The sequence below is a fragment of the Ambystoma mexicanum genome, chromosome 2p (genome assembly GCF_040938575.1).
Source record: "Ambystoma mexicanum isolate Mex_15411 chromosome 2p, UKY_AmexF1_1, whole genome shotgun sequence".
In the NCBI taxonomy this organism is placed as follows: Eukaryota; Metazoa; Chordata; class Amphibia; order Caudata; family Ambystomatidae; genus Ambystoma; species Ambystoma mexicanum.
Window position 1 is genome coordinate 929,706,334 of NC_090923.1, and position 26,006 is coordinate 929,732,339.

Consider the following 26,006-nt stretch of genomic DNA (forward strand, 5'->3'; position numbering starts at 1 on the left):
TGCCTCCTTCTCTAACCTGACTGTGTCCTGCATTCTAGATGCTACGTCTTTTTGCCGGGTCCCCCATCCAAGTGGGCACCCTGCCCCGCTCTGTCTTGAGCCAGATCTCCTTAAATTCTGGAAGCTTCCCAAGACCCTCCTTCTCTCCTCCTCCTTCCCTTTCCCCCTCCTCTGCTTTCTCCATCTGATTCGATGTCTGATTGCCTGTATCCGTCACGAGATTTACTGGGGCCAAGCCCTCCTTGACCCAGTCTTTTTTTTGGGTATTTATAAACACGCTCAGGACACACTCAACCGTACAAAGGTGCAGTTGGAATTCAAAAAATATAACTCAAATACCATAAAGGTACTGCATTTGGAAGTTCTCTGACTATAATGGAGGGAGAAGCCCACCAAAAGACCCCCTCTACTATTTACAGAGGAAGGTCTTAAGGGCCTTACAAAACCAAAGAGGGTATCACACGCCCTGATCTCTTCCACTGCCAACCAATGCAATGTTCTGCAGAGACGGGCGATGTGGGCTGATTTAATAAGGGGGCCTAGCAATCTGACGGACGCATTTTGGGCTTTTTGGAGCCTGTGCAATTGTTTTGCTGGAATGCCCATCAAAAAAACTACTACAATAGTCCAAGCGGGCGTTGGTTAAGGCCCCCACCACCATTGCATCGTCCCCGTCAGGAATAAACGATAGAATCCGACGAAGGGTGCACAGTGAGTATAAGACTGCCCAGGCTTTTGCGATAACCTGCACCTCACTTCCAAGGTTATGTTGGCAAACACAACCTAAATTCTTAATCTTAGGGCCAATTGCAACTTTTCTCCAAGAATGCTCAGGGCCCAAGGTTCTTTAGCAGCCATAACAAGCTGTTTGGGCCCAAACAAAATTAGCTTGGTCTTTGATGCGTTCAACTGAAGCTGTTTTTTGGCCATCCGCTCATTAATTTCTTCCAAAATTTGATTGATCTTCCAGAAGGCATCCTCAATGTTCCCAATTTCGATGTATATCCGAGTGTCATCAGCGTAAAGGTGATAGCTCAGTCCCTGACTCTTCACGATATCCATCAAAGGTGGCATATATAAATTGAAAATCAATGGGGTTAATGAAGATCCCTGCGGAACACCACATCCCATTACAATGGGATCCGAGATATAACCCCCCTGAATTTAACTTGCTGCTGTCTATTGGTCAAGAATGATCCAAACAATTGAATGGCATGTTCAGAGACATTCCCTACCACTCCCAGGTGATTAAGCAAGATATTGTAGTCAACTGTGTTGAAGGTCGGAGACGGGTCTAGCATCACTAACAGTGATAACCCCCCTTACTAGCACTTTGCCCTGGTCACCTTTCCCCGACTAGGCTACTGAGTCTGGTCCACCCCCTTCCTTTACACTAGATAACCCTCCATCCCATGTTTCCCCGAGCACTTTACCCCCCTGAGCCTCCCTTAGCACTTGCCCAGCCCTTGGGCATCCCCTCTCCCTGCACTTCTCCCCTGCACTTCTCCATCTTCCCCTCTCTTACGCTTCCTGTTACTGCACTTGCACAATCCAATGATTACTAGGCCTAGTAGGACCATTGATGTTATTTTCTCCTCCGTCAACCCACAACTCCCCTTGTCTTGTGGTGCCTGGAAGCACTTTTGGATGTATAGGCGCCGTACAAATGTTCAATAAATAAATATGCAAATAGGGGCAAAGACACACAATATGTGCAGGTGGTCTTCCTGGAACCCCCACACAGTCTAGGAAATTGCCTGTTCTTTGTTTAGTGTTTCTGATGTCAGTCCTTGGCTGGGTCCTTGCATGCACAAATATAATCCACCCTCTGCCAGGTGGACACTATTTAGGGATAGCTAATCCAGTTTTAGGTGCTCTGCAGCTGAGCTGGAGCATTGAAGGCAAACTTTCGAAAACTTCCTCGCACAGTGCCTTGCCTACTGGCTCCTATGGTCCAGTGTTTGGTTCCTCTGCGAAGCTGCACTTAGCATCAAATCATCCAGCCTTATTTCCTAGTCCATTATTGACCGTTATCCCATTTCCCTCTCCTTCCTGTTCTGTAAATAGCATCCCGTCTGCGACACAGTGGCCTGCACTTGAGGGCGTGGAGCCTAGTTCCAAGATCCCTGGGAAGACTCGCCAGATTAACATGGAACACCCCTTAGTTGAACACACGTCTGCCATTGGTGCGCTCCTAGAACATGTAAAGACCGTGGACTCCATGCCAGTAACATTCGAAGGCTGCCATTTTCCTTAGGCCGCTCGATTGACAGGTGGCAGGGCCTCGCTACCTCCTAGTCTGCAGAATAACATTTGCGTTATGCAGTTGGCTGCCAATGGTGCATTTATGGATCCTGCTAGTTAGGAAGTAGCTGCCCAGCGCCGCGGGAAAGCTGATGCTCAAGTACGCGGCGATGCAGCCCAGCGCCACAGGAAGCCTGATGCTTCAGCACTAGGCGATGCAGCCCAGCGCCACAGGAAGCCTGATGCTCCAGCACTAGGCGATGATGTTCCAGCACTAGGCGATGCTGCCCATCGCTGCAGGAAGCTTGATGCTCCAGCACTAGGCGAAGCTGCCCAGCGCCACAGGAAGCCTGATGCTCCAGCACTAGGCGATGATGTTCCAGCACTAGGCGATGCTGCCCAGCGCCGCAGGAAGCCTGATGCTCCAGCACTAGGCGAAGCTGCCCAGCGCCACAGGAAGCCTGATGCTCCAGCACTAGGCGATGCTGTCCAGCACGCAGGAAGCCTGATGCTCCCGCACTAGGTGATGCCGCCCAGCGCCACAGGAAGCCTGATGCTCCAGCACTAGGCGATGCAGCCCAGCGCCGCAGGAAGCCTGGTGCTCCAGCACTAGGGGATGCTGCCCAGCGTCGCAGGAAGCCTGATGCTCCAGCACTAAGCTATGCTGCCTAGCGCCACAGGAAGCCTGATGAACCAGCACTAGGCTATGCTGCCCAGCGCTGCAGGAAGCCTGATGCTCCAGCACTAGGCAACGCTGTCCAGCGCCACAGGAAGCCTGATGCTCCAGCACTAGGCGATGCTGCCCAGCACGCAGGAAGCCTGATGCTCCCACACTAAGTGATGCTGCCCAGCACCACAGGAAGCCTGATGCTCCAGCTCTAGGCGATGCAGCCCAGTGCCACAGGAAGCCTGATGCTCCAGCACTAGGCGATGCTACCCAGCGCCGAAGGAAGCCTGATGCTCCAGCACTAGGCGAAGCTGCCCAGCGCCACAGGAAGCCTGATGCTCCAGCACTAGGCTATGCTGCCCAGCGCCGCAGGAAGCCTGATGCTCCAGCATTAGGCGAGTGCTGATTCCTATACGTTTTGGATCTAAAGTTGGATGGTTTGGGGAAATGGTTGTAGACCTTATACATTGTTTACATGTATGGGATTGTGAACAGAAGGTGCTATTTTATGTAAATATACATTCGTACACTAACATTATTTTGTAATAGTATGTTCCTTCTGTGACACGTTTGCTCGATGCATATGATTGATGCTGATGGAACTAAATGTAGTTTAAAAGGCATGAGTTCGGAAACGCTACTAGCTGATGTAGCAGCGACACTCAGAGGCCAGTCAGAATATGGCAATGAGCCAGATTAGCTGACCAAGGTGCTCTGTACACTCGGGGCCCGATTCACAATCAAACGTTGTGTACACTTGTGTGTATCTGGACCAAATACTTGCACTCGTGCTTGATTCCTAGAAAAGTGACATAACGGATAATTGTGCATGGCAGATACACTTCTGTGAATTAGCCCAAGCGCAGAATGTGGCTAGAGGTGTGCTATGGCAGGGTCTGCACAACATGCGTGTGTCACAGTACACAACGTGATGAGCTTTGATTTGCAGCAGTTATTTGGCTCTACCCATGGTGCCTGGAAGAATAATGCTGGCAGGGGTGGTGAAGGGCTCTGGAAGCATTAATATGCACAAAATAGAAATGCTCATGCTTTACAAGTTATATATGCTTCTTAAGCATACTTACACGATAAGTGGCATCTCAGTGCTAGAAACTGAACTGCTGCTGGGGTTCTGCATTGTCGCCATTAATGAAGAGGTATTTAGGGTCCAACATATAAGGGAAACAAATATGTTTTAATGTTTATTTTGAAACCTGGAAGTAAGAAATATCCCACAATGATCTAGGAATTGAATTGCATAGACACGGCGCCAAAAAGCTGAAGGGTCTGCTTCCAGTCTGTGTATCTGTGTTTTTACATTTTCTGGTGGTCCTGTTTATAGCATTTGCAGACTTTAAGAGTTAGTATGGGAAGAACGTACGTAGACTAAACTTGATATAGGCGGGCACTGCACCATAATAACGCTGCAGTGCAATGCACAGGGGTTTGAATGGAACCCCGAGTGCACAGGTAGCCAATGAATTGTGAATACAGTGGGGTGATTCTGCTGTTTTCTTTTTATGCCAGAAACAGAGAGTTCATCATTTCAGTGTCAGGAACATGCCCAATACCTCACTCTACATGCTCCAGCAGCCATCCCTGCTCTCCTGCAGCCATCCCTGCTCTCCTGCAGCCATCCCTGCTCTCCTGCAGCCATCCATGCTCTCCTGCAGCCTTCCCTGCACTCCCGCAGCCATCCCTGCTCTTCTGCAGCCATCCCTGCTCTTCTGCAGCTATCCCTGCACTCCCGCAGCCATCCCTGCACTCCCGCAGCCATCCCTGCTCTCCTGCAGCCATCCCTGCTCTCCTGCAGCCATCCCTGCTCTCCTGCAGCCATCCCTGCTCTCCTGCAGCCTTCCCTGCACTCCCGCAGCCATCCCTGCTCTTCTGCAGCCATCCCTGCTCTTCTGCAGCTATCCCTGCACTCCCGCAGCCATCCCTGCACTCCCGCAGCCATCCCTGCGCTCCTGCAGCCATCCCTGCTCTTCTTCAGCCATCCCTGCTCTTCTGCAGCCATCCCTGCGCTCCAGCAGCCATCCCTGCTCTTCTGCAGCCATTCCTGCTCTTCTGCAGCCATCCCTGCTCTTCTGCAGCCATCCCTGCTCTTCTGCAGCCATCCCTGCTCTTCTGCAGCCATCCCTGCTCTCCTGCAGCCATCCCTGCTCTTCTGCAGCCATCCCTGCTCTTCTGCAACCATCCCTGCTCTCCAGCAGCCATCCCTGCTCTCCAGCAGCCATTCCTGCTCTTCTGCAGCCATCCCTGCGCTCCTGCAGCCATCCCTGCGCTCCTGCAGCCATCCCTGCTCTTCTGCAGCCATCCCTGCTCTTCTGCAACCATCCATGCTCTCCAGCAGCCATCCCTGCTCTCCTGCAGCCATCCCTGCTCTTCTGCAGCCATCCCTGCTCTCCTGCAGCCATCCCTGCTCTTCTGCAGCCATCCCTGCTCTTCTGCAGCCATCCCTGCTCTTCTGCAGCCATCCCTGCTCTCCTGCAGCCATCCCTGCTCTTCTGCAGCCATCCCTGCTCTCCTGCAGCCATCCCTGCTCTTCTGCAGCCATCCCTGCTCTTCTGCAGCCATCCCTGCTCTTCTGCAGCCATCCCTGCGCTCCCGCAGCCATCCCTGCTCTTCTGCAGCCATCCCTGCTCTTCTTCAGCCATTCCTGCTCTTCTGCAGCCATCCCTGCGCTCCTGCAGCCATCCCTGCTCTTCTGCAGCCATCCCTGCTCTTCTTCAGCCATTCCTGCTCTTCTGCAGCCATCCCTGCGCTCCTGCAGCCATCCCTGCTCTTCTGCAGCCATCCCTGCTCTTCTGCAGCCATTCCTGCACTTCTGCAGCCATCCCTGCTCTTCTGCAGCCATCCCTGCTCTTCTGCAGCCATCCCTGCTCTTCTGCAGCCATTCCTGCTCTTCTGCAGCCATCACTGCTCTTCTGCAGCCATCCCTGCTCTTCTGCAGCCATCCCTGCTCTTCTTCAGCCATTCCTGCTCTTCTGCAGCCACCCCTGCTCTTCTGCAGCCACCCCTGCTCTTCTGCAGCCATCCCTGCTCTCCTGCAGCCATCCCTGCTCTTCTGCAGCCATCCCTGCTCTTCTGCAGCCATCCCTGCGCTCCTGCAGCCGCCCCAGCTCTTCTGCAGCCATCCCTGCTCTTCTGCAGCCATTCCTGCTCTTCTGCAGCCATCCCTGCTCTTCTGCAGCCATCCATGTGCTCCAGCAGCCATCCCTGCTCTTCTGCAGCCATCCCTGCTCTTCTGCAGCCATTCCTGCTCTTCTGCAGCCATCCCTGCTCTTCTGCAGCCATCCCTGCGCTCCTGCAGCCATCCCTGCTCTTCTGCAGCCATCCCTGCTCTTCTGCAGCCATTCCTGCTCTTCTGCAGCCATTCCTGCTCTTCTGCAGCCATCCCTGCTCTTCTGCAGCCATCCCTGCGCTCCAGCAGCCATCCCTGCTCTTCTGCAGCCATCCCTGCGCTCCTGCAGCCATCCCTGCTCTTCTGCAGCCATTCCTGCTCTTCTGCAGCCATTCCTGCTCTTCTGCAGCCATTCCTGCTCTTCTGCAGCCATTCCTGCGCTCCTGCAGCCATCCCTGCTCTTCTGCAGCCATCCCTGCTCTTCTGCAGCCATTCCTGCTCTTCTGCAGCCATCCCTGCTCTTCTGCAGCCATCCCTGCTCTTCTGCAGCCATTCCTGCTCTTCTGCAGCCATTCCTGCGCTCCTGCAGCCATCCCTGCTCTTCTGCAGCCATCCCTGCTCTTCTGCAGCCATTCCTGCTCTTCTGCAGCCATTCCTGCTCTTCTGCAGCCATCCATGTGCTCCTGCAGCCATCCCTGCTCTTCTGCAGCCATCCCTGCTCTTCTGCAGCCATCCCTGCTCTTCTGCAGCCATCCCTGCGCTCCAGCAGCCATTCCTGCTCTTCTGCAGCCATTCCTGCTCTTCTGCAGCCATTCCTGCTCTTCTGCAGCCATCCCTGCTCTTCTGCAGCCATCCCTGCGCTCCAGCAGCCATCCCTGCTCTTCTGCAGCCATCCCTGCGCTCCTGCAGCCATCCCTGCTCTTCTGCAGCCATTCCTGCTCTTCTGCAGCCATTCCTGCTCTTCTGCAGCCATTCCTGCGCTCCTGCAGCCATCCCTGCTCTTCTGCAGCCATCCCTGCTCTTCTGCAACCATCCCTGCTCTTCTGCAGCCATCCCTGCTCTTCTTCAGCCATCCCTGCTCTTCTGCCCTGCGCTCCTGCAGCCATTCCTGCTCTTCTGCAGCCATTCCTGCTCTTCTGCAGCCATCCCTGCGCTCCTGCAGCCATCCCTGCTCTTCTGCAGCCATTCCTGCTCTTCTGCAGCCATTCCTGCGCTCCTGCAGCCATCCCTGCTCTTCTGCAGCCATCCCTGCGCTCCTGCAGCCATCCCTGCTCTTCTGCAGCCATCCCTGCGCTCCTGCAGCCATCCCTGCTCTTCTGCAGCCATCCCTGCGCTCCTGCAGCCATCCCTGCTCTTCTGCAGCCATTCCTGCGCTCCTGCAGCCATCCCTGCTCTTCTGCAGCCATCCCTGCGCTCCTGCAGCCATCCCTGCTCTTCTGCAGCCATCCCTGCTCTTCTGCAGCCATCCCTGCGCTCCTGCAGCCATCCCTGCTCTTCTGCAGCCATCCCTGCTCTTCTGCAACCATCCCTGCTCTTCTGCAGCCATCCCTGCTCTTCTTCAGCCATCCCTGCTCTTCTGCAACCATTCCTGCTCTTCTGCAGCCATCCCTGCTCTTCTGCAGCCATCCCTGCTCTTCTGCAGCCATCCCTGCTCTTCTGCAGCCATCCCTGCGCTCCTGCAGCCATCCCTGCTCTTCTGCAGCCATTCCTGCTCTTCTGCAGCCATCCCTGCGCTCCTGCAGCCATCCCTGCTCTTCTGCAGCCATTCCTGCTCTTCTGCAGCCATTCCTGCGCTCCTGCAGCCATCCCTGCTCTTCTGCAGCCATCCCTGCGCTCCTGCAGCCATCCCTGCTCTTCTGCAGCCATCCCTGCGCTCCTGCAGCCATCCCTGCTCTTCTGCAGCCATTCCTGCGCTCCTGCAGCCATCCCTGCTCTTCTGCAGCCATCCCTGCGCTCCTGCAGCCATCCCTGCTCTTCTGCAGCCATCCCTGCTCTTCTGCAGCCATCCCTGCTCTTCTGCAACCATCCCTGCTCTCCTGTAGCCATCCTGCTCTTCTGTAGCCATCCCTGCTCTCCTGTAGCCATCCCTGCTCTTCTGCAGCCATTCCTGCTCTTCTGCAGCCATTCCTGCTCTTCTGCAGCCATCCCTGCGCTCCTGCAGCCATCCCTGCTCTTCTGCAGCCATCCCTGCTCTTCTGCAACCATCCCTGCTCTCCAGCAGCCATCCCTGCTCTCCAGCAGCCATTCCTGCTCTTCTGCAGCCATCCCTGCGCTCCTGCAGCCATCCCTGCGCTCCTGCAGCCATCCCTGCTCTTCTGCAGCCATCCCTGCTCTTCTGCAACCATCCCTGCTCTCCAGCAGCCATTCCTGCTCTTCTGCAGCCATCCCTGCGCTCCAGCAGCCATCCCTGCTCTTCTTCAGCCATCCATGTGCTCCTGCAGCCATCCCTACTCTTCTGCAGCCACCCCTGCTCTTCTTCAGCCATCCATGTGCTCCTGCAGCCATCCCTACTCTTCTGCAGCCATCCCTGCTCTTCTGCAGCCATCCCTGCTCTTCTGCAGCCATCCCTGCGCTCCTGCAGCCATCCCTGCTCTTCTGCAGCCATCCCTGCTCTTCTTCAGCCATCCATGTGCTCCTGCAGCCATCCCTACTCTTCTGCAGCCACTCCTTTGCTCCAGCAGCCATTCCTGCTCTTCTGCAGCCATCCCTGCGCTTCTGCAGCCATCCCTGCTCTTCTGCAGCCATCCCTGCTCTTCTGCAGCCATCCCTGCGCTCCTGCAGCCATCCCTGCTCTCCTGCAGCCATCCCTGCTCTCCTGCAGCCTTCCCTGCACTCCCGCAGCCATCCCTGCTCTTCTGCAGCCATCCCTGCTCTTCTGCAGCTATCCCTGCACTCCCGCAGCCATCCCTGCACTCCCGCAGCCATCCCTGCGCTCCTGCAGCCATCCCTGCTCTTCTTCAGCCATCCCTGCTCTTCTGCAGCCATCCCTGCGCTCCAGCAGCCATCCCTGCTCTTCTGCAGCCATTCCTGCTCTTCTGCAGCCATCCCTGCTCTTCTGCAGCCATCCCTGCTCTTCTGCAGCCATCCCTGCTCTTCTGCAGCCATCCCTGCTCTCCTGCAGCCATCCCTGCTCTTCTACAGCCATCCCTGCTCTTCTGCAACCATCCCTGCTCTCCAGCAGCCATCCCTGCTCTCCAGCAGCCATTCCTGCTCTTCTGCAGCCATCCCTGCGCTCCTGCAGCCATCCCTGCGCTCCTGCAGCCATCCCTGCTCTTCTGCAGCCATCCCTGCTCTTCTGCAACCATCCATGCTCTCCAGCAGCCATCCCTGCTCTCCTGCAGCCATCCCTGCTCTTCTGCAGCCATCCCTGCTCTCCTGCAGCCATCCCTGCTCTTCTGCAGCCATCCCTGCTCTTCTGCAGCCATCCCTGCTCTTCTGCAGCCATCCCTGCTCTCCTGCAGCCATCCCTGCTCTTCTGCAGCCATCCCTGCTCTCCTGCAGCCATCCCTGCTCTTCTGCAGCCATCCCTGCTCTTCTGCAGCCATCCCTGCTCTTCTGCAGCCATCCCTGCGCTCCCGCAGCCATCCCTGCTCTTCTGCAGCCATCCCTGCTCTTCTTCAGCCATTCCTGCTCTTCTGCAGCCATCCCTGCGCTCCTGCAGCCATCCCTGCTCTTCTGCAGCCATCCCTGCTCTTCTTCAGCCATTCCTGCTCTTCTGCAGCCATCCCTGCGCTCCTGCAGCCATCCCTGCTCTTCTGCAGCCATCCCTGCTCTTCTGCAGCCATTCCTGCACTTCTGCAGCCATCCCTGCTCTTCTGCAGCCATCCCTGCTCTTCTGCAGCCATCCCTGCTCTTCTGCAGCCATTCCTGCTCTTCTGCAGCCATCACTGCTCTTCTGCAGCCATCCCTGCTCTTCTGCAGCCATCCCTGCTCTTCTTCAGCCATTCCTGCTCTTCTGCAGCCACCCCTGCTCTTCTGCAGCCACCCCTGCTCTTCTGCAGCCATCCCTGCTCTCCTGCAGCCATCCCTGCTCTTCTGCAGCCATCCCTGCTCTTCTGCAGCCATCCCTGCGCTCCTGCAGCCGCCCCAGCTCTTCTGCAGCCATCCCTGCTCTTCTGCAGCCATTCCTGCTCTTCTGCAGCCATCCCTGCTCTTCTGCAGCCATCCATGTGCTCCAGCAGCCATCCCTGCTCTTCTGCAGCCATCCCTGCTCTTCTGCAGCCATTCCTGCTCTTCTGCAGCCATCCCTGCTCTTCTGCAGCCATCCCTGCGCTCCTGCAGCCATCCCTGCTCTTCTGCAGCCATCCCTGCTCTTCTGCAGCCATTCCTGCTCTTCTGCAGCCATTCCTGCTCTTCTGCAGCCATCCCTGCTCTTCTGCAGCCATCCCTGCGCTCCAGCAGCCATCCCTGCTCTTCTGCAGCCATCCCTGCGCTCCTGCAGCCATCCCTGCTCTTCTGCAGCCATTCCTGCTCTTCTGCAGCCATTCCTGCTCTTCTGCAGCCATTCCTGCTCTTCTGCAGCCATTCCTGCGCTCCTGCAGCCATCCCTGCTCTTCTGCAGCCATCCCTGCTCTTCTGCAGCCATTCCTGCTCTTCTGCAGCCATCCCTGCTCTTCTGCAGCCATCCCTGCTCTTCTGCAGCCATTCCTGCTCTTCTGCAGCCATTCCTGCGCTCCTGCAGCCATCCCTGCTCTTCTGCAGCCATCCCTGCTCTTCTGCAGCCATTCCTGCTCTTCTGCAGCCATTCCTGCTCTTCTGCAGCCATCCATGTGCTCCTGCAGCCATCCCTGCTCTTCTGCAGCCATCCCTGCTCTTCTGCAGCCATCCCTGCTCTTCTGCAGCCATCCCTGCGCTCCAGCAGCCATTCCTGCTCTTCTGCAGCCATTCCTGCTCTTCTGCAGCCATTCCTGCTCTTCTGCAGCCATCCCTGCTCTTCTGCAGCCATCCCTGCGCTCCAGCAGCCATCCCTGCTCTTCTGCAGCCATCCCTGCGCTCCTGCAGCCATCCCTGCTCTTCTGCAGCCATTCCTGCTCTTCTGCAGCCATTCCTGCTCTTCTGCAGCCATTCCTGCGCTCCTGCAGCCATCCCTGCTCTTCTGCAGCCATCCCTGCTCTTCTGCAACCATCCCTGCTCTTCTGCAGCCATCCCTGCTCTTCTTCAGCCATCCCTGCTCTTCTGCCCTGCGCTCCTGCAGCCATTCCTGCTCTTCTGCAGCCATTCCTGCTCTTCTGCAGCCATCCCTGCGCTCCTGCAGCCATCCCTGCTCTTCTGCAGCCATTCCTGCTCTTCTGCAGCCATTCCTGCGCTCCTGCAGCCATCCCTGCTCTTCTGCAGCCATCCCTGCGCTCCTGCAGCCATCCCTGCTCTTCTGCAGCCATCCCTGCGCTCCTGCAGCCATCCCTGCTCTTCTGCAGCCATCCCTGCGCTCCTGCAGCCATCCCTGCTCTTCTGCAGCCATTCCTGCGCTCCTGCAGCCATCCCTGCTCTTCTGCAGCCATCCCTGCGCTCCTGCAGCCATCCCTGCTCTTCTGCAGCCATCCCTGCTCTTCTGCAGCCATCCCTGCGCTCCTGCAGCCATCCCTGCTCTTCTGCAGCCATCCCTGCTCTTCTGCAACCATCCCTGCTCTTCTGCAGCCATCCCTGCTCTTCTTCAGCCATCCCTGCTCTTCTGCAACCATTCCTGCTCTTCTGCAGCCATCCCTGCTCTTCTGCAGCCATCCCTGCTCTTCTGCAGCCATCCCTGCTCTTCTGCAGCCATCCCTGCGCTCCTGCAGCCATCCCTGCTCTTCTGCAGCCATTCCTGCTCTTCTGCAGCCATCCCTGCGCTCCTGCAGCCATCCCTGCTCTTCTGCAGCCATTCCTGCTCTTCTGCAGCCATTCCTGCGCTCCTGCAGCCATCCCTGCTCTTCTGCAGCCATCCCTGCGCTCCTGCAGCCATCCCTGCTCTTCTGCAGCCATCCCTGCGCTCCTGCAGCCATCCCTGCTCTTCTGCAGCCATTCCTGCGCTCCTGCAGCCATCCCTGCTCTTCTGCAGCCATCCCTGCGCTCCTGCAGCCATCCCTGCTCTTCTGCAGCCATCCCTGCTCTTCTGCAGCCATCCCTGCTCTTCTGCAACCATCCCTGCTCTCCTGTAGCCATCCTGCTCTTCTGTAGCCATCCCTGCTCTCCTGTAGCCATCCCTGCTCTTCTGCAGCCATTCCTGCTCTTCTGCAGCCATTCCTGCTCTTCTGCAGCCATCCCTGCGCTCCTGCAGCCATCCCTGCTCTTCTGCAGCCATCCCTGCTCTTCTGCAACCATCCCTGCTCTCCAGCAGCCATCCCTGCTCTCCAGCAGCCATTCCTGCTCTTCTGCAGCCATCCCTGCGCTCCTGCAGCCATCCCTGCGCTCCTGCAGCCATCCCTGCTCTTCTGCAGCCATCCCTGCTCTTCTGCAACCATCCCTGCTCTCCAGCAGCCATTCCTGCTCTTCTGCAGCCATCCCTGCGCTCCAGCAGCCATCCCTGCTCTTCTTCAGCCATCCATGTGCTCCTGCAGCCATCCCTACTCTTCTGCAGCCACCCCTGCTCTTCTTCAGCCATCCATGTGCTCCTGCAGCCATCCCTACTCTTCTGCAGCCATCCCTGCTCTCCTGCAGCCATCCCTGCTCTTCTGCAGCCATCCCTGCTCTTCTGCAACCATCCCTGCTCTCCAGCAGCCATCCCTGCTCTCCAGCAGCCATTCCTGCTCTTCTGCAGCCATCCCTGCGCTCCTGCAGCCATCCCTGCGCTCCTGCAGCCATCCCTGCTCTTCTGCAGCCATCCCTGCTCTTCTGCAACCATCCCTGCTCTCCAGCAGCCATTCCTGCTCTTCTGCAGCCATCCCTGCGCTCCAGCAGCCATCCCTGCTCTTCTTCAGCCATCCATGTGCTCCTGCAGCCATCCCTACTCTTCTGCAGCCACCCCTGCTCTTCTTCAGCCATCCATGTGCTCCTGCAGCCATCCCTACTCTTCTGCAGCCATCCCTGCTCTCCTGCAGCCATCCCTGCTCTTCTGCAGCCATCTCTGCTCTTCTGCAACCATCCCTGCTCTCCAGCAGCCATCCCTGCTCTCCAGCAGCCATTCCTGCTCTTCTGCAGCCATCCCTGCGCTCCTGCAGCCATCCCTGCGCTCCTGCAGCCATCCCTGCTCTTCTGCAGCCATCCCTGCTCTTCTGCAACCATCCATGCTCTCCAGCAGCCATCCCTGCTCTCCTGCAGCCATCCCTGCTCTTCTGCAGCCATCCCTGCTCTCCTGCAGCCATCCCTGCTCTTCTGCAGCCATCCCTGCTCTTCTGCAGCCATCCCTGCTCTTCTGCAGCCATCCCTGCTCTCCTGCAGCCATCCCTGCTCTTCTGCAGCCATCCCTGCTCTCCTGCAGCCATCCCTGCTCTTCTGCAGCCATCCCTGCTCTTCTGCAGCCATCCCTGCTCTTCTGCAGCCATCCCTGCGCTCCCGCAGCCATCCCTGCTCTTCTGCAGCCATCCCTGCTCTTCTTCAGCCATTCCTGCTCTTCTGCAGCCATCCCTGCGCTCCTGCAGCCATCCCTGCTCTTCTGCAGCCATCCCTGCTCTTCTTCAGCCATTCCTGCTCTTCTGCAGCCATCCCTGCGCTCCTGCAGCCATCCCTGCTCTTCTGCAGCCATCCCTGCTCTTCTGCAGCCATTCCTGCACTTCTGCAGCCATCCCTGCTCTTCTGCAGCCATCCCTGCTCTTCTGCAGCCATCCCTGCTCTTCTGCAGCCATTCCTGCTCTTCTGCAGCCATCACTGCTCTTCTGCAGCCATCCCTGCTCTTCTGCAGCCATCCCTGCTCTTCTTCAGCCATTCCTGCTCTTCTGCAGCCACCCCTGCTCTTCTGCAGCCACCCCTGCTCTTCTGCAGCCATCCCTGCTCTCCTGCAGCCATCCCTGCTCTTCTGCAGCCATCCCTGCTCTTCTGCAGCCATCCCTGCGCTCCTGCAGCCGCCCCAGCTCTTCTGCAGCCATCCCTGCTCTTCTGCAGCCATTCCTGCTCTTCTGCAGCCATCCCTGCTCTTCTGCAGCCATCCATGTGCTCCAGCAGCCATCCCTGCTCTTCTGCAGCCATCCCTGCTCTTCTGCAGCCATTCCTGCTCTTCTGCAGCCATCCCTGCTCTTCTGCAGCCATCCCTGCGCTCCTGCAGCCATCCCTGCTCTTCTGCAGCCATCCCTGCTCTTCTGCAGCCATTCCTGCTCTTCTGCAGCCATTCCTGCTCTTCTGCAGCCATCCCTGCTCTTCTGCAGCCATCCCTGCGCTCCAGCAGCCATCCCTGCTCTTCTGCAGCCATCCCTGCGCTCCTGCAGCCATCCCTGCTCTTCTGCAGCCATTCCTGCTCTTCTGCAGCCATTCCTGCTCTTCTGCAGCCATTCCTGCTCTTCTGCAGCCATTCCTGCGCTCCTGCAGCCATCCCTGCTCTTCTGCAGCCATCCCTGCTCTTCTGCAGCCATTCCTGCTCTTCTGCAGCCATCCCTGCTCTTCTGCAGCCATCCCTGCTCTTCTGCAGCCATTCCTGCTCTTCTGCAGCCATTCCTGCGCTCCTGCAGCCATCCCTGCTCTTCTGCAGCCATCCCTGCTCTTCTGCAGCCATTCCTGCTCTTCTGCAGCCATTCCTGCTCTTCTGCAGCCATCCATGTGCTCCTGCAGCCATCCCTGCTCTTCTGCAGCCATCCCTGCTCTTCTGCAGCCATCCCTGCTCTTCTGCAGCCATCCCTGCGCTCCAGCAGCCATTCCTGCTCTTCTGCAGCCATTCCTGCTCTTCTGCAGCCATTCCTGCTCTTCTGCAGCCATCCCTGCTCTTCTGCAGCCATCCCTGCGCTCCAGCAGCCATCCCTGCTCTTCTGCAGCCATCCCTGCGCTCCTGCAGCCATCCCTGCTCTTCTGCAGCCATTCCTGCTCTTCTGCAGCCATTCCTGCTCTTCTGCAGCCATTCCTGCGCTCCTGCAGCCATCCCTGCTCTTCTGCAGCCATCCCTGCTCTTCTGCAACCATCCCTGCTCTTCTGCAGCCATCCCTGCTCTTCTTCAGCCATCCCTGCTCTTCTGCCCTGCGCTCCTGCAGCCATTCCTGCTCTTCTGCAGCCATTCCTGCTCTTCTGCAGCCATCCCTGCGCTCCTGCAGCCATCCCTGCTCTTCTGCAGCCATTCCTGCTCTTCTGCAGCCATTCCTGCGCTCCTGCAGCCATCCCTGCTCTTCTGCAGCCATCCCTGCGCTCCTGCAGCCATCCCTGCTCTTCTGCAGCCATCCCTGCGCTCCTGCAGCCATCCCTGCTCTTCTGCAGCCATCCCTGCGCTCCTGCAGCCATCCCTGCTCTTCTGCAGCCATTCCTGCGCTCCTGCAGCCATCCCTGCTCTTCTGCAGCCATCCCTGCGCTCCTGCAGCCATCCCTGCTCTTCTGCAGCCATCCCTGCTCTTCTGCAGCCATCCCTGCGCTCCTGCAGCCATCCCTGCTCTTCTGCAGCCATCCCTGCTCTTCTGCAACCATCCCTGCTCTTCTGCAGCCATCCCTGCTCTTCTTCAGCCATCCCTGCTCTTCTGCAACCATTCCTGCTCTTCTGCAGCCATCCCTGCTCTTCTGCAGCCATCCCTGCTCTTCTGCAGCCATCCCTGCTCTTCTGCAGCCATCCCTGCGCTCCTGCAGCCATCCCTGCTCTTCTGCAGCCATTCCTGCTCTTCTGCAGCCATCCCTGCGCTCCTGCAGCCATCCCTGCTCTTCTGCAGCCATTCCTGCTCTTCTGCAGCCATTCCTGCGCTCCTGCAGCCATCCCTGCTCTTCTGCAGCCATCCCTGCGCTCCTGCAGCCATCCCTGCTCTTCTGCAGCCATCCCTGCGCTCCTGCAGCCATCCCTGCTCTTCTGCAGCCATTCCTGCGCTCCTGCAGCCATCCCTGCTCTTCTGCAGCCATCCCTGCGCTCCTGCAGCCATCCCTGCTCTTCTGCAGCCATCCCTGCTCTTCTGCAGCCATCCCTGCTCTTCTGCAGCCACCCCTGCTCTTCTGCAGCCATCCCTGCTCTCCTGCAGCCATCCCTGCTCTTCTGCAGCCATCCCTGCTCTTCTGCAGCCATCCCTGCGCTCCTGCAGCCGCCCCAGCTCTTCTGCAGCCATCCCTGCTCTTCTGCAGCCATTCCTGCTCTTCTGCAGCCATCCCTGCTCTTCTGCAGCCATCCATGTGCTCCAGCAGCCATCCCTGCTCTTCTGCAGCCATCCCTGCTCTTCTGCAGCCATCCCTGCTCTTCTGCAGCCATCCCTGCTCTTCTGCAGCCATCCCTGCTCTCCTGCAGCCATCCCTGCTCTTCTGCAGCCATCCCTGCTCTCCTGCAGCCATCCCTGCTCTTCTGCAGCCATCCCTGCTCTTCTGCAGCCATCCCTGCTCTTCTGCAGCCATCCCTGCGCTCCCGCAGCCATCCCTGCTCTTCTGCAGCCATCCCTGCTCTTCTTCAGCCATTCCTGCTCTTCTGCAGCCATCCCTGCGCTCCTGCAGCCATCCCTGCTCTTCTGCAGCCATCCCTGCTCTTCTTCAGCCATTCCTGCTCTTCTGCAGCCATCCCTGCGCTCCTGCAGCCATCCCTGCTCTTCTGCAGCCATCCCTGCTCTTCTGCAGCCATTCCTGCACTTCTGCAGCCATCCCTGCTCTTCTGCAGCCATCCCTGCTCTTCTGCAGCCATCCCTGCTCTTCTGCAGCCATTCCTGCTCTTCTGCAGCCATCACTGCTCTTCTGCAGCCATCCCTGCTCTTCTGCAGCCATCCCTGCTCTTCTTCAGCCATTCCTGCTCTTCTGCAGCCACCCCTGCTCTTCTGCAGCCACCCCTGCTCTTCTGCAGCCATCCCTGCTCTCCTGCAGCCATCCCTGCTCTTCTGCAGCCATCCCTGCTCTTCTGCAGCCATCCCTGCGCTCCTGCAGCCGCCCCAGCTCTTCTGCAGCCATCCCTGCTCTTCTGCAGCCATTCCTGCTCTTCTGCAGCCATCCCTGCTCTTCTGCAGCCATCCATGTGCTCCAGCAGCCATCCCTGCTCTTCTGCAGCCATCCCTGCTCTTCTGCAGCCATTCCTGCTCTTCTGCAGCCATCCCTGCTCTTCTGCAGCCATCCCTGCGCTCCTGCAGCCATCCCTGCTCTTCTGCAGCCATCCCTGCTCTTCTGCAGCCATTCCTGCTCTTCTGCAGCCATTCCTGCTCTTCTGCAGCCATCCCTGCTCTTCTGCAGCCATCCCTGCGCTCCAGCAGCCATCCCTGCTCTTCTGCAGCCATCCCTGCGCTCCTGCAGCCATCCCTGCTCTTCTGCAGCCATTCCTGCTCTTCTGCAGCCATTCCTGCTCTTCTGCAGCCATTCCTGCTCTTCTGCAGCCATTCCTGCGCTCCTGCAGCCATCCCTGCTCTTCTGCAGCCATCCCTGCTCTTCTGCAGCCATTCCTGCTCTTCTGCAGCCATCCCTGCTCTTCTGCAGCCATCCCTGCTCTTCTGCAGCCATTCCTGCTCTTCTGCAGCCATTCCTGCGCTCCTGCAGCCATCCCTGCTCTTCTGCAGCCATCCCTGCTCTTCTGCAGCCATTCCTGCTCTTCTGCAGCCATTCCTGCTCTTCTGCAGCCATCCATGTGCTCCTGCAGCCATCCCTGCTCTTCTGCAGCCATCCCTGCTCTTCTGCAGCCATCCCTGCTCTTCTGCAGCCATCCCTGCGCTCCAGCAGCCATTCCTGCTCTTCTGCAGCCATTCCTGCTCTTCTGCAGCCATTCCTGCTCTTCTGCAGCCATCCCTGCTCTTCTGCAGCCATCCCTGCGCTCCAGCAGCCATCCCTGCTCTTCTGCAGCCATCCCTGCGCTCCTGCAGCCATCCCTGCTCTTCTGCAGCCATTCCTGCTCTTCTGCAGCCATTCCTGCTCTTCTGCAGCCATTCCTGCGCTCCTGCAGCCATCCCTGCTCTTCTGCAGCCATCCCTGCTCTTCTGCAACCATCCCTGCTCTTCTGCAGCCATCCCTGCTCTTCTTCAGCCATCCCTGCTCTTCTGCCCTGCGCTCCTGCAGCCATTCCTGCTCTTCTGCAGCCATTCCTGCTCTTCTGCAGCCATCCCTGCGCTCCTGCAGCCATCCCTGCTCTTCTGCAGCCATTCCTGCTCTTCTGCAGCCATTCCTGCGCTCCTGCAGCCATCCCTGCTCTTCTGCAGCCATCCCTGCGCTCCTGCAGCCATCCCTGCTCTTCTGCAGCCATCCCTGCGCTCCTGCAGCCATCCCTGCTCTTCTGCAGCCATCCCTGCGCTCCTGCAGCCATCCCTGCTCTTCTGCAGCCATTCCTGCGCTCCTGCAGCCATCCCTGCTCTTCTGCAGCCATCCCTGCGCTCCTGCAGCCATCCCTGCTCTTCTGCAGCCATCCCTGCTCTTCTGCAGCCATCCCTGCGCTCCTGCAGCCATTCCTGCTCTTCTGCAGCCATCACTGCTCTTCTGCAGCCATCCCTGCTCTTCTGCAGCCATCCCTGCTCTTCTTCAGCCATTCCTGCTCTTCTGCAGCCACCCCTGCTCTTCTGCAGCCACCCCTGCTCTTCTGCAGCCATCCCTGCTCTCCTGCAGCCATCCCTGCTCTTCTGCAGCCATCCCTGCTCTTCTGCAGCCATCCCTGCGCTCCTGCAGCCGCCCCAGCTCTTCTGCAGCCATCCCTGCTCTTCTGCAGCCATTCCTGCTCTTCTGCAGCCATCCCTGCTCTTCTGCAGCCATCCATGTGCTCCAGCAGCCATCCCTGCTCTTCTGCAGCCATCCCTGCTCTTCTGCAGCCATTCCTGCTCTTCTGCAGCCATCCCTGCTCTTCTGCAGCCATCCCTGCGCTCCTGCAGCCATCCCTGCTCTTCTGCAGCCATCCCTGCTCTTCTGCAGCCATTCCTGCTCTTCTGCAGCCATTCCTGCTCTTCTGCAGCCATCCCTGCTCTTCTGCAGCCATCCCTGCGCTCCAGCAGCCATCCCTGCTCTTCTGCAGCCATCCCTGCGCTCCTGCAGCCATCCCTGCTCTTCTGCAGCCATTCCTGCTCTTCTGCAGCCATTCCTGCTCTTCTGCAGCCATTCCTGCTCTTCTGCAGCCATTCCTGCGCTCCTGCAGCCATCCCTGCTCTTCTGCAGCCATCCCTGCTCTTCTGCAGCCATTCCTGCTCTTCTGCAGCCATCCCTGCTCTTCTGCAGCCATCCCTGCTCTTCTGCAGCCATTCCTGCTCTTCTGCAGCCATTCCTGCGCTCCTGCAGCCATCCCTGCTCTTCTGCAGCCATCCCTGCTCTTCTGCAGCCATTCCTGCTCTTCTGCAGCCATTCCTGCTCTTCTGCAGCCATCCATGTGCTCCTGCAGCCATCCCTGCTCTTCTGCAGCCATCCCTGCTCTTCTGCAGCCATCCCTGCTCTTCTGCAGCCATCCCTGCGCTCCAGCAGCCATTCCTGCTCTTCTGCAGCCATTCCTGCTCTTCTGCAGCCATTCCTGCTCTTCTGCAGCCATCCCTGCTCTTCTGCAGCCATCCCTGCGCTCCAGCAGCCATCCCTGCTCTTCTGCAGCCATCCCTGCGCTCCTGCAGCCATCCCTGCTCTTCTGCAGCCATTCCTGCTCTTCTGCAGCCATTCCTGCTCTTCTGCAGCCATTCCTGCGCTCCTGCAGCCATCCCTGCTCTTCTGCAGCCATCCCTGCTCTTCTGCAACCATCCCTGCTCTTCTGCAGCCATCCCTGCTCTTCTTCAGCCATCCCTGCTCTTCTGCCCTGCGCTCCTGCAGCCATTCCTGCTCTTCTGCAGCCATTCCTGCTCTTCTGCAGCCATCCCTGCGCTCCTGCAGCCATCCCTGCTCTTCTGCAGCCATTCCTGCTCTTCTGCAGCCATTCCTGCGCTCCTGCAGCCATCCCTGCTCTTCTGCAGCCATCCCTGCGCTCCTGCAGCCATCCCTGCTCTTCTGCAGCCATCCCTGCGCTCCTGCAGCCATCCCTGCTCTTCTGCAGCCATCCCTGCGCTCCTGCAGCCATCCCTGCTCTTCTGCAGCCATTCCTGCGCTCCTGCAGCCATCCCTGCTCTTCTGCAGCCATCCCTGCGCTCCTGCAGCCATCCCTGCTCTTCTGCAGCCATCCCTGCTCTTCTGCAGCCATCCCTGCGCTCCTGCAGCCATCCCTGCTCTTCTGCAGCCATCCCTGCTCTTCTGCAACCATCCCTGCTCTTCTGCAGCCATCCCTGCTCTTCTTCAGCCATCCCTGCTCTTCTGCAACCATTCCTGCTCTTCTGCAGCCATCCCTGCTCTTCTGCAGCCATCCCTGCTCTTCTGCAGCCATCCCTGCTCTTCTGCAGCCATCCCTGCGCTCCTGCAGCCATCCCTGCTCTTCTGCAGCCATTCCTGCTCTTCTGCAGCCATCCCTGCGCTCCTGCAGCCATCCCTGCTCTTCTGCAGCCATTCCTGCTCTTCTGCAGCCATTCCTGCGCTCCTGCAGCCATCCCTGCTCTTCTGCAGCCATCCCTGCGCTCCTGCAGCCATCCCTGCTCTTCTGCAGCCATCCCTGCGCTCCTGCAGCCATCCCTGCTCTTCTGCAGCCATTCCTGCGCTCCTGCAGCCATCCCTGCTCTTCTGCAGCCATCCCTGCGCTCCTGCAGCCATCCCTGCTCTTCTGCAGCCATCCCTGCTCTTCTGCAGCCATCCCTGCTCTTCTGCAACCATCCCTGCTCTCCTGTAGCCATCCTGCTCTTCTGTAGCCATCCCTGCTCTCCTGTAGCCATCCCTGCTCTTCTGCAGCCATTCCTGCTCTTCTGCAGCCATTCCTGCTCTTCTGCAGCCATCCCTGCGCTCCTGCAGCCATCCCTGCTCTTCTGCAGCCATCCCTGCTCTTCTGCAACCATCCCTGCTCTCCAGCAGCCATCCCTGCTCTCCAGCAGCCATTCCTGCTCTTCTGCAGCCATCCCTGCGCTCCTGCAGCCATCCCTGCGCTCCTGCAGCCATCCCTGCTCTTCTGCAGCCATCCCTGCTCTTCTGCAACCATCCCTGCTCTCCAGCAGCCATTCCTGCTCTTCTGCAGCCATCCCTGCGCTCCAGCAGCCATCCCTGCTCTTCTTCAGCCATCCATGTGCTCCTGCAGCCATCCCTACTCTTCTGCAGCCACCCCTGCTCTTCTTCAGCCATCCATGTGCTCCTGCAGCCATCCCTACTCTTCTGCAGCCATCCCTGCTCTCCTGCAGCCATCCCTGCTCTTCTGCAGCCATCCCTGCTCTTCTGCAACCATCCCTGCTCTCCAGCAGCCATCCCTGCTCTCCAGCAGCCATTCCTGCTCTTCTGCAGCCATCCCTGCGCTCCTGCAGCCATCCCTGCGCTCCTGCAGCCATCCCTGCTCTTCTGCAGCCATCCCTGCTCTTCTGCAACCATCCCTGCTCTCCAGCAGCCATTCCTGCTCTTCTGCAGCCATCCCTGCGCTCCAGCAGCCATCCCTGCTCTTCTTCAGCCATCCATGTGCTCCTGCAGCCATCCCTACTCTTCTGCAGCCACCCCTGCTCTTCTTCAGCCATCCATGTGCTCCTGCAGCCATCCCTACTCTTCTGCAGCCATCCCTGCTCTCCTGCAGCCATCCCTGCTCTTCTGCAGCCATCCCTGCTCTTCTGCAACCATCCCTGCTCTCCAGCAGCCATCCCTGCTCTCCAGCAGCCATTCCTGCTCTTCTGCAGCCATCCCTGCGCTCCTGCAGCCATCCCTGCGCTCCTGCAGCCATCCCTGCTCTTCTGCAGCCATCCCTGCTCTTCTGCAACCATCCATGCTCTCCAGCAGCCATCCCTGCTCTCCTGCAGCCATCCCTGCTCTTCTGCAGCCATCCCTGCTCTCCTGCAGCCATCCCTGCTCTTCTGCAGCCATCCCTGCTCTTCTGCAGCCATCCCTGCTCTTCTGCAGCCATCCCTGCTCTCCTGCAGCCATCCCTGCTCTTCTGCAGCCATCCCTGCTCTCCTGCAGCCATCCCTGCTCTTCTGCAGCCATCCCTGCTCTTCTGCAGCCATCCCTGCTCTTCTGCAGCCATCCCTGCGCTCCCGCAGCCATCCCTGCTCTTCTGCAGCCATCCCTGCTCTTCTTCAGCCATTCCTGCTCTTCTGCAGCCATCCCTGCGCTCCTGCAGCCATCCCTGCTCTTCTGCAGCCATCCCTGCTCTTCTTCAGCCATTCCTGCTCTTCTGCAGCCATCCCTGCGCTCCTGCAGCCATCCCTGCTCTTCTGCAGCCATCCCTGCTCTTCTGCAGCCATTCCTGCACTTCTGCAGCCATCCCTGCTCTTCTGCAGCCATCCCTGCTCTTCTGCAGCCATCCCTGCTCTTCTGCAGCCATTCCTGCTCTTCTGCAGCCATCACTGCTCTTCTGCAGCCATCCCTGCTCTTCTGCAGCCATCCCTGCTCTTCTTCAGCCATTCCTGCTCTTCTGCAGCCACCCCTGCTCTTCTGCAGCCACCCCTGCTCTTCTGCAGCCATCCCTGCTCTCCTGCAGCCATCCCTGCTCTTCTGCAGCCATCCCTGCTCTTCTGCAGCCATCCCTGCGCTCCTGCAGCCGCCCCAGCTCTTCTGCAGCCATCCCTGCTCTTCTGCAGCCATTCCTGCTCTTCTGCAGCCATCCCTGCTCTTCTGCAGCCATCCATGTGCTCCAGCAGCCATCCCTGCTCTTCTGCAGCCATCCCTGCTCTTCTGCAGCCATTCCTGCTCTTCTGCAGCCATCCCTGCTCTTCTGCAGCCATCCCTGCGCTCCTGCAGCCATCCCTGCTCTTCTGCAGCCATCCCTGCTCTTCTGCAGCCATTCCTGCTCTTCTGCAGCCATTCCTGCTCTTCTGCAGCCATCCCTGCTCTTCTGCAGCCATCCCTGCGCTCCAGCAGCCATCCCTGCTCTTCTGCAGCCATCCCTGCGCTCCTGCAGCCATCCCTGCTCTTCTGCAGCCATTCCTGCTCTTCTGCAGCCATTCCTGCTCTTCTGCAGCCATTCCTGCTCTTCTGCAGCCATTCCTGCGCTCCTGCAGCCATCCCTGCTCTTCTGCAGCCATCCCTGCTCTTCTGCAGCCATTCCTGCTCTTCTGCAGCCATCCCTGCTCTTCTGCAGCCATCCCTGCTCTTCTGCAGCCATTCCTGCTCTTCTGCAGCCATTCCTGCGCTCCTGCAGCCATCCCTGCTCTTCTGCAGCCATCCCTGCTCTTCTGCAGCCATTCCTGCTCTTCTGCAGCCATTCCTGCTCTTCTGCAGCCATCCATGTGCTCCTGCAGCCATCCCTGCTCTTCTGCAGCCATCCCTGCTCTTCTGCAGCCATCCCTGCTCTTCTGCAGCCATCCCTGCGCTCCAGCAGCCATTCCTGCTCTTCTGCAGCCATTCCTGCTCTTCTGCAGCCATTCCTGCTCTTCTGCAGCCATCCCTGCTCTTCTGCAGCCATCCCTGCGCTCCAGCAGCCATCCCTGCTCTTCTGCAGCCATCCCTGCGCTCCTGCAGCCATCCCTGCTCTTCTGCAGCCATTCCTGCTCTTCTGCAGCCATTCCTGCTCTTCTGCAGCCATTCCTGCGCTCCTGCAGCCATCCCTGCTCTTCTGCAGCCATCCCTGCTCTTCTGCAACCATCCCTGCTCTTCTGCAGCCATCCCTGCTCTTCTTCAGCCATCCCTGCTCTTCTGCCCTGCGCTCCTGCAGCCATTCCTGCTCTTCTGCAGCCATTCCTGCTCTTCTGCAGCCATCCCTGCGCTCCTGCAGCCATCCCTGCTCTTCTGCAGCCATTCCTGCTCTTCTGCAGCCATTCCTGCGCTCCTGCAGCCATCCCTGCTCTTCTGCAGCCATCCCTGCGCTCCTGCAGCCATCCCTGCTCTTCTGCAGCCATCCCTGCGCTCCTGCAGCCATCCCTGCTCTTCTGCAGCCATCCCTGCGCTCCTGCAGCCATCCCTGCTCTTCTGCAGCCATTCCTGCGCTCCTGCAGCCATCCCTGCTCTTCTGCAGCCATCCCTGCGCTCCTGCAGCCATCCCTGCTCTTCTGCAGCCATCCCTGCTCTTCTGCAGCCATCCCTGCGCTCCTGCAGCCATCCCTGCTCTTCTGCAGCCATCCCTGCTCTTCTGCAACCATCCCTGCTCTTCTGCAGCCATCCCTGCTCTTCTTCAGCCATCCCTGCTCTTCTGCAACCATTCCTGCTCTTCTGCAGCCATCCCTGCTCTTCTGCAGCCATCCCTGCTCTTCTGCAGCCATCCCTGCTCTTCTGCAGCCATCCCTGCGCTCCTGCAGCCATCCCTGCTCTTCTGCAGCCATTCCTGCTCTTCTGCAGCCATCCCTGCGCTCCTGCAGCCATCCCTGCTCTTCTGCAGCCATTCCTGCTCTTCTGCAGCCATTCCTGCGCTCCTGCAGCCATCCCTGCTCTTCTGCAGCCATCCCTGCGCTCCTGCAGCCATCCCTGCTCTTCTGCAGCCATCCCTGCGCTCCTGCAGCCATCCCTGCTCTTCTGCAGCCATTCCTGCGCTCCTGCAGCCATCCCTGCTCTTCTGCAGCCATCCCTGCGCTCCTGCAGCCATCCCTGCTCTTCTGCAGCCATCCCTGCTCTTCTGCAGCCATCCCTGCTCTTCTGCAACCATCCCTGCTCTCCTGTAGCCATCCTGCTCTTCTGTAGCCATCCCTGCTCTCCTGTAGCCATCCCTGCTCTTCTGCAGCCATTCCTGCTCTTCTGCAGCCATTCCTGCTCTTCTGCAGCCATCCCTGCGCTCCTGCAGCCATCCCTGCTCTTCTGCAGCCATCCCTGCTCTTCTGCAACCATCCCTGCTCTCCAGCAGCCATCCCTGCTCTCCAGCAGCCATTCCTGCTCTTCTGCAGCCATCCCTGCGCTCCTGCAGCCATCCCTGCGCTCCTGCAGCCATCCCTGCTCTTCTGCAGCCATCCCTGCTCTTCTGCAACCATCCCTGCTCTCCAGCAGCCATTCCTGCTCTTCTGCAGCCATCCCTGCGCTCCAGCAGCCATCCCTGCTCTTCTTCAGCCATCCATGTGCTCCTGCAGCCATCCCTACTCTTCTGCAGCCACCCCTGCTCTTCTTCAGCCATCCATGTGCTCCTGCAGCCATCCCTACTCTTCTGCAGCCATCCCTGCTCTTCTGCAGCCATCCCTGCTCTTCTGCAGCCATCCCTGCGCTCCTGCAGCCATCCCTGCTCTTCTGCAGCCATCCCTGCTCTTCTTCAGCCATCCATGTGCTCCTGCAGCCATCCCTACTCTTCTGCAGCCACTCCTTTGCTCCAGCAGCCATTCCTGCTCTTCTGCAGCCATCCCTGCGCTTCTGCAGCCATCCCTGCTCTTCTGCAGCCATCCCTGCTCTTCTGCAGCCATCCCTGCGCTCCTGCAGCCATCCCTGCTCTCCTGCAGCCATCCCTGCTCTCCTGCAGCCTTCCCTGCACTCCCGCAGCCATCCCTGCTCTTCTGCAGCCATCCCTGCTCTTCTGCAGCTATCCCTGCACTCCCGCAGCCATCCCTGCACTCCCGCAGCCATCCCTGCGCTCCTGCAGCCATCCCTGCTCTTCTTCAGCCATCCCTGCTCTTCTGCAGCCATCCCTGCGCTCCAGCAGCCATCCCTGCTCTTCTGCAGCCATTCCTGCTCTTCTGCAGCCATCCCTGCTCTTCTGCAGCCATCCCTGCTCTTCTGCAGCCATCCCTGCTCTTCTGCAGCCATCCCTGCTCTCCTGCAGCCATCCCTGCTCTTCTGCAGCCATCCCTGCTCTTCTGCAACCATCCCTGCTCTCCAGCAGCCATCCCTGCTCTCCAGCAGCCATTCCTGCTCTTCTGCAGCCATCCCTGCGCTCCTGCAGCCATCCCTGCGCTCCTGCAGCCATCCCTGCTCTTCTGCAGCCATCCCTGCTCTTCTGCAACCATCCATGCTCTCCAGCAGCCATCCCTGCTCTCCTGCAGCCATCCCTGCTCTTCTGCAGCCATCCCTGCTCTCCTGCAGCCATCCCTGCTCTTCTGCAGCCATCCCTGCTCTTCTGCAGCCATCCCT